Source organism: Lemur catta, chromosome 8, assembly GCF_020740605.2.
Source record: "Lemur catta isolate mLemCat1 chromosome 8, mLemCat1.pri, whole genome shotgun sequence".
NCBI lineage: Eukaryota > Metazoa > Chordata > Mammalia > Primates > Lemuridae > Lemur > Lemur catta.
The window spans coordinates 52,539,450-52,552,446 of record NC_059135.1 but is presented as its reverse complement, the minus strand read 5'-3'; the positions used below and the strand labels follow the sequence as shown (position 1 = coordinate 52,552,446).

The 12,997-nt window shown below is 43.4% G+C and overlaps 1 protein-coding gene across 2 annotated transcripts in view; it reads right to left on the bottom strand.

The window, feature by feature from the left end:
* Positions 1-7,522, bottom strand: part of SP3 (Sp3 transcription factor) — a 96,211-nt gene extending 88,689 nt beyond the window's left edge. For both annotated transcript variants that reach the window (XM_045558944.1, XM_045558945.1), the window contains exon 1: positions 7,454-7,522. The gene's annotated coding sequence lies outside the window, so the exon portion shown is untranslated. The remainder of the gene's footprint in view (positions 1-7,453) is intronic.
* Between the last annotated feature and the right edge of the window lie 5,475 nt (positions 7,523-12,997).

Below are 12,997 nucleotides of genomic sequence, written 5' to 3'. Positions count from 1 at the left end.
TACAGTATGGGTGTTGGGGACTGTATCACAATTTTAATGAAGGTGGTCAAAGTAGGCCTCATTGAGATGGTGACATTGATCAGAGACCTGAAGGACATAATTATCTGTGCTGCCCCTTAGTTACAATACTTACATTTAAAGTCTTTTTTAAAACATCAAACTTAAGGTAAAACCAATGCATCAGCTTATATCTGATAAAAGCAGAATTGGGGATTTGTCCTCTTATCATGAAACTAATCAGACATATATTTTATGTACTTGCATTTAACAACAAAAGCAATTATAAAACTTAATTTTCTGAGGCAGAATGTGTCGAAATACCAACTCCCAGATCCTTTTTATGTAATAAAGCTCCTCTTTAAAACTCTGGTCCTACTTGTTGGTGCCATGCTCTTTCAGGTTCCATTCTTTCTCTGAAGTCTACAGTAACAACTGCTTTCTTATCAAGATTAAAAACAGAAACCAAATTTTTGTAGGAGACAATTAACAGCCAATAGCCAGTCTTAGCATTGATCCATTGGGGTATGAACGAGTTAGGAAAATTCCCTCTGCTAGAAAGACAATCATCTGTCCCACTGCTCACCTGTCAGCCTTCGTTTCCCATTTGGTACTATATTCATGGCTTCTATCCAGAAAAACGAGGCTGAGAATTATGAGTTGGATAAATTTGATATCTGTCTAACCAATGATAATAATTCAATTTTAAGTGCATATGTTAAAATTATGAACCTCTGTTCCAGATTCTAAGCTATTATGATATACTTATTTCAAGACTTTCAGATTCCAAATATCTCTCTAATACAGAAAATCATCTTACGGGTCAGGGATTTGATCTTGAACAGAACCAGTTTAGAGAAAGTTCCCATGGGGAGCTTTCAAGATTCCTGAAATACAACACGTGTGAGAAATTAGAAAGTCCACAACAAGTTTCTGTTACACAGATTATAACTGGGTTTGTGAGTGATTGGTGTTCACTGCTACTAAGTAGTAGCTTTGCTCGCAGATCCATCCCCAACACCACCTCCCTGAGTCTCCCTCCTGCCGGCATTCCTCTGGCTGCTCAGACATCTTCACTTCTGACCTCACTCTACACAGCTCTGGCCTTCCCCAGTCATGAGCGGCCAAGACCAGAGTGTGTGGCTGGCACACTTGAATACACACGTGAAAGGAACTCAACTTCTGCTTTTAGGGAACTTACTGACAGTTGCTCTATTTCCTTCTCTTCTATTAAGCAATTCTATTCGCACAGAAGAATACAGTCAACAAGCGTTTTTTTTTTTGTTTTGTTTTTACTAAGTCATAAAAACAATGGTAATAAACTAAACTCTGCCAGACTTTTACATACCTACTCTGTGCTCACTGGGTACATTTGGCAATGTGTCATGAGCCCTTTTAGAGGAGAAATAATAAAGAACTTAAATGTTTAAAAACTGTCTTTACAAAGAAATAGAAGCATGGTTTAATTGTGATCTGAACTGACAAGAAATACTTCCTGTTTCAAGCAAACTGGGCATGTTATTTATCGAAACACCAGGCTAATGTTAAATACTCCTGTTTATTTTCTCCCTCTTTTGTCAGATGCTCAATTTCAAGACTTAGTCTAGTGTCAATAAATCCTACTGAAGCACAGGGAAAAAAAAATGTATACTTTCTTTACAGGAAGATTCAACATATAAACACATTCCCTTTGACATATCCATTCTTAAGGCCTCATTCGTGACTGTCTACATCCACCGAGCAGCATGCACTCTACCTCACTATAACCCACCATCCATCTCCCTTTATTGCGTAGCTACATTAACTAGGACAAGAAGAAGTGACTTGTCCAAGATCCAAGTGCAGGTGTCTGTACCAGAACTAGAACTCAGATCTGACTCCAGACTAGTGCTCTTTTGCCCAAAATTGCACAAGGTTTTAACAAAAGGTGAAATTATTTCCCCTGGTTTTCAGCTTCCAGCAGCACCAGATTCCCTGACTTCTCTCGTTGTCCTTCATGTTACTGCTGTAACACGCATTTGTATACAGTGTCTCTCCTGAGTCATCTGGTTGAGTGCTGCCTCCCTTCAACGCAGGGCTGATAGTCGAAATATTACACAACTGGTGTGGCCTAGCACTGTCCAATTGGAAGGGCGCTGGCTTATTGCTGGGTCAAGGCTCCCTGCCCCACGCAACAGGGCCCCTGAGCTGCAGGTGTGTAAGTCGGCCAGAGAGGTCCCAGGGAAGCCCAGCATAACGGCAGCTGCTGGAGAAAACCTGTGACTTGTCCAGTCTTCTGTAATTTGTGTACCCTGTATACATATTTCTGATTTATTATTCACTCAACAAATATTAAGTACGTACAATGTGCAGAACTTTATGGGAAGAACAAAGCCAATCAGACATGTCCTTATGTCCACCTTATTTCCCGGGAGAATAGATAAGAAATGTGCATCAACAGCCATAACAGAAACAGAAAGTCGTTTGTGTTCGAAGATAGGGCCAGGAAAATGGGTATGGCAGTTAGAAGGCAAAAAAAGGGATCCTTTCTGGTTGTGGATCACAGACGGCTTTCCAGTGGGTTCGTTGCAGCTGTGGCTCTTGGAGGGCGGGGAGGACTTGGTGAGGAGGAGCTTTAAGGGAGGAGCAGTCCAGGCACGCACAGGTAGGAAACGGGAAGGGTGAGATGGGCGACCCCAGGGCCCTGCGGGCAGGACTGAAGGCTCCTGAGGTCCCTGCTGGCGCATGCGCAGGCGTCAGCACTGAGTGGAGTGGCAGACAGGTGAGGCAGGGGTCGGTGAACACCGACCTTGAGCCCCCACCTGGAGGTCAGGCCGTGCTCTCTCGGAGCCCTCTCACTTCTAGGACTGGCAGGCGCCCTTCTCCCTGGTTCTGACCGTGCTGGAGAGCAAGCGGGCATTTGCCAAGCGGTGTAAGGGATGACATGCCTTTTCTGGGCTCTCAGGGGCCAGGGAAGAATTGGCGATTGAATTCTGCCCGGAATCGCTGCCTGGGAACAGCAGGCATTTTCTCAGGCTGCTTGGAGGCTGCCCAGCGCGGAGTCTGGCTCTAGTCCAACCTGGATCCTTAGCTAGGAGGGAGGACATGGCGGTGGGCCGTGGGCGTTCCCAAGTTCCTAGCATTGACCCAGTTGAGACTGGAGGTGGGAGAAGGGGTGGGTTGGTCAGAGGCAGATGTCAAAAAGGGGTAAGTAGAGAAAACCGGGGGAAGTCATCTGAGAACCAGTGATTCTCAGACTGCTGTAGACAAAATTGGGAAAGAGATAAAAGGTTGCTTTTACCGTCTCCCATAGTATGTAAGGGCCCCTCATAATTTTAGTTCAATGAGAGAAACTAGCAACGGGCTAATTGGAAAGAACACAGGCTCTGGAGTTCCACTGATCTGGTCCAAATCTCTTTCTTGTCAAGTACAAAGCACATCCTATTTACCTAGAAATGATGCACTGGCAGGGAGGGTTCGTGGATTCAGAATGAAGTCTAGGAAAAGGGAAGTTAGTGAGTAATAATTTGTCAGAGTTTCTCGACCGCAATGCAAGAAAGATGGTGCTCTGTTCTCCATGACTGGTAGAGTCTTAAACTGAAATATCTGGGCAGCAAATGCAGACAGGATAGCTAGCTACTCTGTCTGAGTGCCATATTCCCTGACGACAGCCAACTGCCTCTTCTTTTTCTATACTCACCGATCTGCCTTCTACTCTGTAATAGTTTCCTGAGTGGACTTGCTTTAGAGCATCCTGTATACACAAACAGCCCCAATTTTCAAACAAAGCCTTTCTCCTATTGCATTGTTTTTCAGATTAGACTCTTAAATCATATTTTCAGAGGTCCATAAATTCTTTAGAAGAATTTTTAAATTTTGTCTTTTCATTTTAAAGATAATATAAAAATTTTAACACAAGCATCACCTGGATCACCACCTTTTTACAGAGTACTACCACATAATATCAATGCCCAGACCAGATGTGGATTTATGACTGTTTTGGTCTAGTGATCACCTAAAGTCTTATAATGGAAGTTTGAATGCAATGTTTCTCAAACTGGGATATATTCAAGAGTCTATAGGTTCTTAAGTGAGAGAAACACTTGCTATTATAAATAATCTGACAAACAGATTTACACATCAGTCTCTTATAAGTTTGGCTATGATGAATTGATCCTTTTCTGCTTAATCACCTCAAGCGAAGGGCCCAGTAGTTATTGGATCAGATCTGTAGTATCTGTACAAATATTTTACCAATCAGTGAAGCAGCCAGCTAGCCAGTCTCCTCCTGAACAGCCCTACTCTCTTCCATGTGACAGATGGATTGTAATTACTCAGATAGACTAATCTTAGATTTGAAATAGAAGACTTTTCTGATTCTGGGTAAGTCTCTTAATCTCTACCCTAAACTCTGTAGACTACAGGCAATATAAACTACTAACTATCACATGGGGATGTTATGCTAATAATTTCAGGCTTTCTGCCATGTTGAGCTGGTCTGGCCCTGCTCCTGGCACAGTGCTCTAAGGATTTTGCAATTTGCCAAGAGACCAATTCAATGAGATGAGAGAGACATGAAAGAGAATGTTTGAGGAAAATTGTCCCTGAGGTCTACATGTAGTCTAGCTCTGGTGGAGCTGTGACAAATTTCTTTAAATGATGCTGGAACAACTAGATATTCACATGCAAAAATATAAATCTAGACATAGACCTTACACTCCCCAAAATTAACTCAATATGGATCATAGACCTAAATGTAAAATGCAAAACTATAAAACTCCTAGAAGATAACATAGGAGAAAACTTCTGTGAAAGGCACCGTCAAAAGAAGGAGAAAACAAGCTACAGGCTGGGAGAAAATATTTCAAAAGACACATCTGATAAAGGACTGTTATCCAAAATATACAAAGAATTCTTAAAAATTCAACAAGAAAAATGCAAACAACCCTGTAGTACCAGCCTCTTGGTACCTATCCTTGGCCAAAATCCAGAGCACTGAAAATGTCAGGTCCTAGCAAGGATGTGGAGCAACAGGAACTCTCACTCGTTGCTGGTGGAAATGCAAAATGGTACAGCCACTTTGGAAGACAGTTTGTCCATTTCTTACAAAACTAAACATATTTTTACCATATGATCCAGCAACTACACTTCTTGGTGTCTACCCAAAGAGTTGAAAACTCATGTCCACGCAAAAACCTCTGCATAGATGTTTATATAGCACACTTATTCATAATTGCTCAAACTTGGAAGCAAGCAAGATGTCCTTCAGTAGGTAAAGGACTTCTTAAATAGATAAACTGTGGTACATTTAGACAACGGGATATTATTCAGCACCAAAAAGAAATGAGCTCTCAAGACATGGAGGAACCTTAAATGCACAGTAATAAGTGAAAGAAGCAAATCTGAGAAGGCTACATCTGTATGATTCCAACTATATGACATTCTGGAAAGGACAAAACTGTGGAGACAGTAAAAAGATCAGTGGTTGCCAGAGGCTGGGGAGACGGAGGGATGACAGGTGGAGCACAGAGGATCTTTAGGGCAGTGAAACTACTCTGTAAGATGCTACTGTGTGATGATATAAATAGTATATGTAATTACACACTTGCCCAAACCGCTAGAATGTACAACACCGAGAGTGAACCATAATGTAAACTACATGTAAACTACGGACTGCGGGTGATAATGATGTGTCAACGTAGTTTCACCAGTTGTAACAAAGGTGCCACTTTGGTGGGGGATCTTGATACCGGGGGAGGCTATGCATGTGTGGGATGGGATACATGGCAAATCTCTGTACCTTCCTCTTAATTTTGCTGTGAACCTAAAACTGCTCTAAAAACGTTAAGTCTTTTAACAAACTTTCTTTAGGCAAACAGTGCAACTGAGAGACTTTTCAGAGTCTGGTTCAGAGTAGCAGCAAGCATGCTTTTGGATGCAAGTACTAGAATATAACAAAGAGAAGGCACTGGTTCCCATAACTGAAAGTGCAGAGGTAGATCAGGCTTCAGGTGTTGATCCAGTGGCACAGCACGGCCTCCAGGACCGTTTCTTCCTGCCAGTCTGCCCGCCAAACACAGCACTGGCTCCCAACCAATGCTGGAAGTGCTCCCAAGATGCAGAGAAAAGCATGACATGACAAGAAAAAGTTGAATTACTTGATATGTACCATGGATTGAGGTCTGCAGCTGTGGTTGCCCACCATTCAGACAGACGACTGATCTTATAAACAGATGATATAAACTGAAATCAACAGTCCGGGAACGGTGGCTCACGCCTATAATCCCAGCACTATGGGAGGCCGAGGCGGGTGGATCGTTTGAGCTCAGGAGTTCGAGATCAGCCTGAGCAAGAGCAAGACCCTGTCTCTACTAAAATAGAAATAAATTATATGGACAACTAAAAATATATGTGGGAAAAAATTAACTGGGCATGGTGGCGCATGCCTGTAGTCCCAGCTACCCGGGAGGCTGAGGCAGGAGGATTGCTTGAGCCCAGGAGTTTGAGGTTGCTGTGAGCTAGGCTGACGCCATGGCACTCTAGCCTGGGCAACAGAGTGAGACTCTGTCTCAAAAAAAAAAAAACTGATATCAACAAATACAGTACAGCACTGTAAATGTATTTTCTCTTCCTTATGATTTTTTAATAACCTTTTCTTTTTCTTTTCTCTAGCTTATTTTATTGTAAGTTCACAGTATATAATACATAAAACAAAATATATGTTAGTCCACTGTTTGTTATCAGTAGAGCTTCTGATCAACAGTAGCTAAATTTTGGAGGAGTCAAAAGTTATACAAAGATTTTCGACTGCTCAGGGTTGGCACCCAGACCCCCCACATTGTTTAAAGGTCAGCTGTAATTATACTGCAATGACTCTATTTCCAAATAAGGTTATATTCTGAGATACTAAGGGTTAGGACTTCAACATATGAATTTGGGAATGATATAATTTAACCCATAACACCATCCATTTCTCTTTTGTGGTTTTGAGATCAGCAAACAACTTTCTGGTTTATAGTATGGTTCCCCAGGTACCCGGGATTTAGCAGTGAGAGTCCTGGAAAACACATGAGTCTTTTGGTCACTAGAGATGAATGTCCCCATTGTGAACCGGCATTCTGTTCACTCATGGCTCTTCAGCAAGTCTGGCTAGCATGAATCTGTCCCCCAGAACCTGGTCACTCTGGTCACATTGACAACATTGAGTTTGGGGACTATGAAACTGCAATGACTCCCACATGGGGCCATGTTTTCAGAATTGGTTGGCTTCTCTCTGTGATAGTGTTGGATCCTCTCTATAACTGCAAGAGGGAGCTCCATCTTAAAGGACTCAGAAAACAGATAGAGAAGCCAGGGATGTGCCAGCTCTGCTTCCCAGCAATCTTCACATCAAATACTTCTAAGTGTCCAGGCCTGACATCCTAAAAAAGGAAGGATGTCACAGTGTGTACCCTCATTAAAAAGGAGATAGAGGTACCTGAGTTGCAGGCAGGGATTCCCAGATGTTTGCAACAGATGATCCATTCTTGCACTTGCCCCATCTTCCCTGAAAGACAGGCATTTTGAAAAGGGGTCAACTTCTGAGAGCTAGTTCTACACACCAGGGTAAATAAAACTATCCTCCCAGGAAAATACCCACCTGCCTTTTCTATGCTCTCTGGTGAGACAGCCCCCAATACCTTTTATATATAGGAGCCTCTACCAAGGAGAAGAAAGGTCTTGATTTCAACTTAAACAAATATTCTTGCTTTCCATATCCTTTTCTGGCTCCACCAAATATCTTTCAAGTCCTGTGTCCCTGGAGAATTCAGGGCTAAGACTTAAGTGGACATTCTTAGAAGGCTCGGACATTGCCATAGACTAGGAAAGATGTTGTCTTCAATTAGCTTAAACATTTTATCAATCAATCTCCTTGTTCTATCCATTGAAAAGGATATAATCAAATGGCCTTAAAAAGGCTCAGTTATGGTTAGTTAAATATATAATATGAACTTTGTGGGCAATTAACACTGACTCTAAGCTTGAGATCTCTAGATCTAGGCCTGGTGTCTTTCAAATTCAAACCACAACAGCCAAAGCTTGAATGCAATGAGATTTCCAAACCCTAGTGGTTGGTCCAGAAATTTAATCCAACAAAATCTTAATACAGTAGAAGCTCTCTTAATGGAACACTGCCTAACCAACTCACTATATTAGCTGACTCTCTATCCCTCTCTAACAGCCACTGATGCCCATGGGCACTGAATGCTAGAAGGCCACTCTTTGACATTGTATTTTTCAAACTGCAGGTCTTCACACCAATTTGCTGGGGTGAAATAAATCCATTGGGTCATGACCAGCATTTTTTTAAATGAAAAAGTACAAATCAATTGAGTTCTGTGTTTACAGTCAGTTATTTGTTTATGCTTATTACATAAAACAATGAAATATGAGTGCAAAAAAACCCACCATGAAACAAACGAAAAAACCAAATTATGAAAATGAAGTTGAATGTCTTAAAAAAACTACAAAGGCCAGTTACTAAAAAATAAAAAGTCTTGTCAAATTAGTTATGGACTAGAAAACTATAAAAGACTGGGAAAAGAAATTGTAAAGCCTAAAAGAATTCCACACTGATATTGTTTTACAAGTGTCTTTAAGCTTTCTCCTCTATAGAAGAACAAAAGCTGGAAATCATAAACCCAATGTATCAAGGGTGGGGTTAGTGCAAGAAAAACAATGAGTAATTTCAGTCAGAGAACTCACACACTGAACCCGACATGTAATGATTGGGGAATGAATGTACAATTATATGCTTTCAGTAAAAATTAAAAGTTTAAGGTATATATGTTTTATAAATCTCAATTATACCTGATAAAAGAACTAATATATTTTAAAAATTCAGCTAGTTCTTAGAATATGATAGAATAAGATTTAAATGTTATAAACTTATTGCATTTATCTATGAAGGAAGGAATCACAAAGCATACCATTAATGTATCAGAAAATGTCATCAGACAGCTAGTCTATAAGACAATATGGTTAGAGCAAAGTACAGAAAAAAACAATAGTCTCAAGTCAGGAAGATCTACCCTCATAAGCTACAGATTCATAATCAGCCCAGTTAACTGGTTATCTATGAGGCTTCTCCTGCTTCCTCCTCCTTGCTGTCCTTCTGCCTCACGACAACTGGCTACATCTTCACGTCCCACTAGCTGCTGTAAGTCTGTCTACTTGGATCTACCAAAGCCCCAGAGACAATTCTCTATATGTCACTGTTTATATGTGTCCACCAACTACACACTAAGCATCTTTTTTTTTTTTTTGAGACAGGGTCTCACTCTATCACCCAGGGTGGAGTGATCACAGTTCACTGCAGTCTCAAACTCAAGGGATCCTCCTGTCTTAGCCTCCGGAGTACCTGGGACTACAAGCATGTGCCACCATGCCCAGCTAATTTTTTTTTTTTTTTTTTTAGGGATGGGTTCTTGCTGTGTTGCCCAGGCTGCACCCTAAGCTTCTGAAAGATAAGGATCGGGTCTGGTTTGGGTATCCCCAGCATCAGCATGGGGCCTGGCACTTGGTAGGTACTTAGTAAATTTTTGTTCGAGGCATTGTTCTTATTTTCAATAGAAATGGAAGGTAATGCTGATTGAAGTGAATTGTAAATTTGGAAATTGCTTTTATTTAATAAAAAGTGTTACAGTAATATAAGCAAAAGAGCCGTCTCTAAGCCTAAAAAAAAAAAAAATCACTGGAAAGGTGAAAGTTCACTAGACTAATTGAAATAACCATTAAGACCATTTGACTCACTTTGTCTTGACTCTAGATTTAGGATGACTCTTCTGTGATTTTAGTTCCCTGCCTGGGATCTTGACACTTCAAAGGAAGTCTCCTAGATAGAAAAGACAAATATTCTGGTACTGAAATAGAAATATCTCTATATTTCAAACTGATGAATTGATTTTCTAGCATAAATCAGTAAAGATTGGCTGGCCTGGAAAAAAAATGAAGGAAAAGTTAGAGGAAAACTATTGTTTTGTCCTCAAGATATTCTTTCCTCCAAGGCCATCTCATCTCTAAATATCCAAAATATGATCATTTTTACCAGCTAAATTGTATATATAATTAAAGTACTTTTCCTGAGTAACTCAAAAATACATACTGACTGTAGAAAAGTTGGAAAGGTCTAAAAAGGATAAAACGAGAGAAAAATATCACTCATAATCCTACACTGAGGCATCAACTATAACATTTGGCATTTTACTTCCAGTTTTATTTTTTGCAGTTTACATAGCAGAGATTACTACACATGATACACTTTTATGGCCCTAAATGAACAAAGTGACTTCATATAATTTTTCTTATATTCATCCTGCCCCATGAGGAGTTTTCTTTTCCATAACTTCAAATTTTCTAGAAAAAAAATGTCTCTTCAGGTATCAGTGAGGTTTCATGCATCATTCAATCAAACATTTACTGAATACGAGCACCATCACGTTGGTGCCCTTGAGTATATATAGAAATAAAAGTGACTAAATTTAAAGAACTTAAAAAGTAGGTTGAGGAAACAAGCTATCTATACACAAAGAACATGTACTATCACCAGGCGCAGTGGCTCACACCTGTAATCCTAGCACTTTGGGAGGTTAACTCAGGAGGATCCCTTGAGCTCAGGAGTTCGAGGTTGCAGTGAGCTATGATGAGCCATTGCACTCTAGCCCCAGCAACAGAGCAAGACCTTGTGGCTCAGGGGAAAAAAAAAGAGAAAATGTACAGTCAAGCAACCTCCCATTTAATGAGTGGGGAAGCAAAGTAAAGTGGAAAGGGGGCTCTTGGCTGACAGATAATACTAGATAAATTTTACATGAATTATTTCATTTCATCAATCCCCATTTTACAGAAGTGGAAACTGTGACAGGGAAGTTAAGTAACTTGCCCCAAGTCATAGAGTTAGTTGGTGGCAGAGCTGAGATTCAACAGTGAAAGTTTGTTTCCAGAGTTGGACTCCTAACATGCTTCTATGAGATGTCCATTGGCCTAGGGGAGACTGGATAGTCAAGAGAAACCTGGAAACATCCAGCCAAGCATTAGTAGATACAAAAATATGAGCTTGTAGCCTGGGATTGGGAGTGGAGAACAGGTGAGAAGGGAGAACAAATACAACAAACGTCACTATTAAGTATCCTATAGGATCACCAATGGACAGGAGAGGACAGGAATGGAAGGCAAAGTATCTGGAGCATTCTTTAAGATGCTCAGCACTTCGGTCACATTGGAAGGCTGGGCTTCCCTGGGGACACGCTCCCTTTCAGGTAGCTCTGACCCTTCACCCCACTACTCACTAGAGGTTTGGGAGAGGAGTTCCTGAACCAGAGACCCTCATCCTTCGTGGCGCTCAGCCCTGCTGGGTGCACGCTCGCATTCACGCACACCTTCAGCGTGGGGGAAGGGTGAGCCTCCTACCCTTCCTCTGCAGGTTTACAACATGGGGCCCCACCCAAATGCAGACCCCCTTTTCAGGCCCAGGAGCCCCTTGGAGGAGTTGGTTGAGGAATCATGAGAGTCACACTGAACCCCTGACCATCCGGCTCCCGCCTTTCAGACCGGAGCACCAGATCCCAGAGGCACTCTTGCCCTTTGCCTCCGACACCCCCGCGGCCTGAACCCACCGGAGGAGGCGAGAGCACTCAGGGAGCGGCCTGCGCCGCCCGCAGCGCCGCCCTCGCGCCGCCCGTCGGTGCCCGGTCCGCGCGGGCGTCTGCTCACTTCCCGGGCCCGCGCCCCGGCCTCCCCGCGGGACGGAGCCAAAGTTCACGCCGCCCGTTCTGGTTGGGAACTGCTGGGCCGCCTCCGGCCGGCGACTTCCAGGGCCCCGGCGCCCGCCGGTCTGGGGCGGCTCGCACCGCGCAGGGCACGGGCTGTGGGCCGGCGCGGGCGGGTCTCGGCTCCCCGCGGCCCTCCTCCTCCTCTTCTCCTCCTCCTCCTCCCCTCCCCCTCCGGCCCGCCCCAGCACCTCGGCCTTCTGTCCCCCTCTCTAGCCTCCCCCTCCTCCCCTCTTCTCTCTGCCCCTCACTCTCTCTCCCTCTCATCCCCCACCCCCTCGTCGTCCCTCCCCTCTCCTCGCCTCCTCCGTCCCTCCCCCCTCCCCCCCTCTCCCCCTCTGGGGCAAAGGTGAAGGCCCCTTCCCCGCTCCTCCCGGGGAACTAGAAGCCGTGGAACCCGGGGCCCCAGCGGCGCTGCCCGCCTGCGTCCCGGCGCATCTGGACCCAGAATCTGCAAAACAAAAAAAGCAAGCGACACCTGCCCAGCAGGTTAAAGGCTCAGAAACGGGTTTGGAGGAGGCCCTTTAGGCAAATGAAGCTATTCACACGAGTAGCTCCTCCCATAGGACAGGGAAGTAAGAGGCAAGGTTGCAACTCCTTGGAGAAAAAGTTTGGACACTGGATGGGACTTGCGGCCCTGCGGCGCGGTGGAGGGAGGGTAAGATTGTAGGTGAAGGAGCAAGAGAGGCCAGGTCAGACCCTTTCACCGGTGTCCTGCACTGAGATCTGAGCCCCTCGACGTCCCCGCGTGTGCCCTCCAGGTATGAGAACCTTCGTTCGCACCTTCCCGTGGTGGTCTTCAAAGCTGCACTGGAGAACAGCAGGGTCGGCATTTCGGTGTGGGGGAAGGGATTACAACCCCAATCGTAGAAATTTACAGCCAACATTCCAACTTGACGAAGAAGCTAAATAACGTGTTCAAGACAGAATCAGAGGTACCAGAAGAGCATCAGATCTAGAAAAAAGAGTGGTTTAAGTCTGGGCATTGCCTCTGGATGGCTTAGGGCCTTACACTAGTCACTGAAACTCTTGGAGTCCATTTCTTCATCCAAAAAAACGGAATAATTATCCCTACCCTCAGGGTGGTTGCAGGAGAAATTGAGATAATGTAAACTATAAAATGCCCTACAAATGTAAGCTATTATATCTTCAGAGATTTATGGTCCAATCAAAGGAGAAAAAGAAACAGGATAACTTAACCTTGACTTCCAGCACCA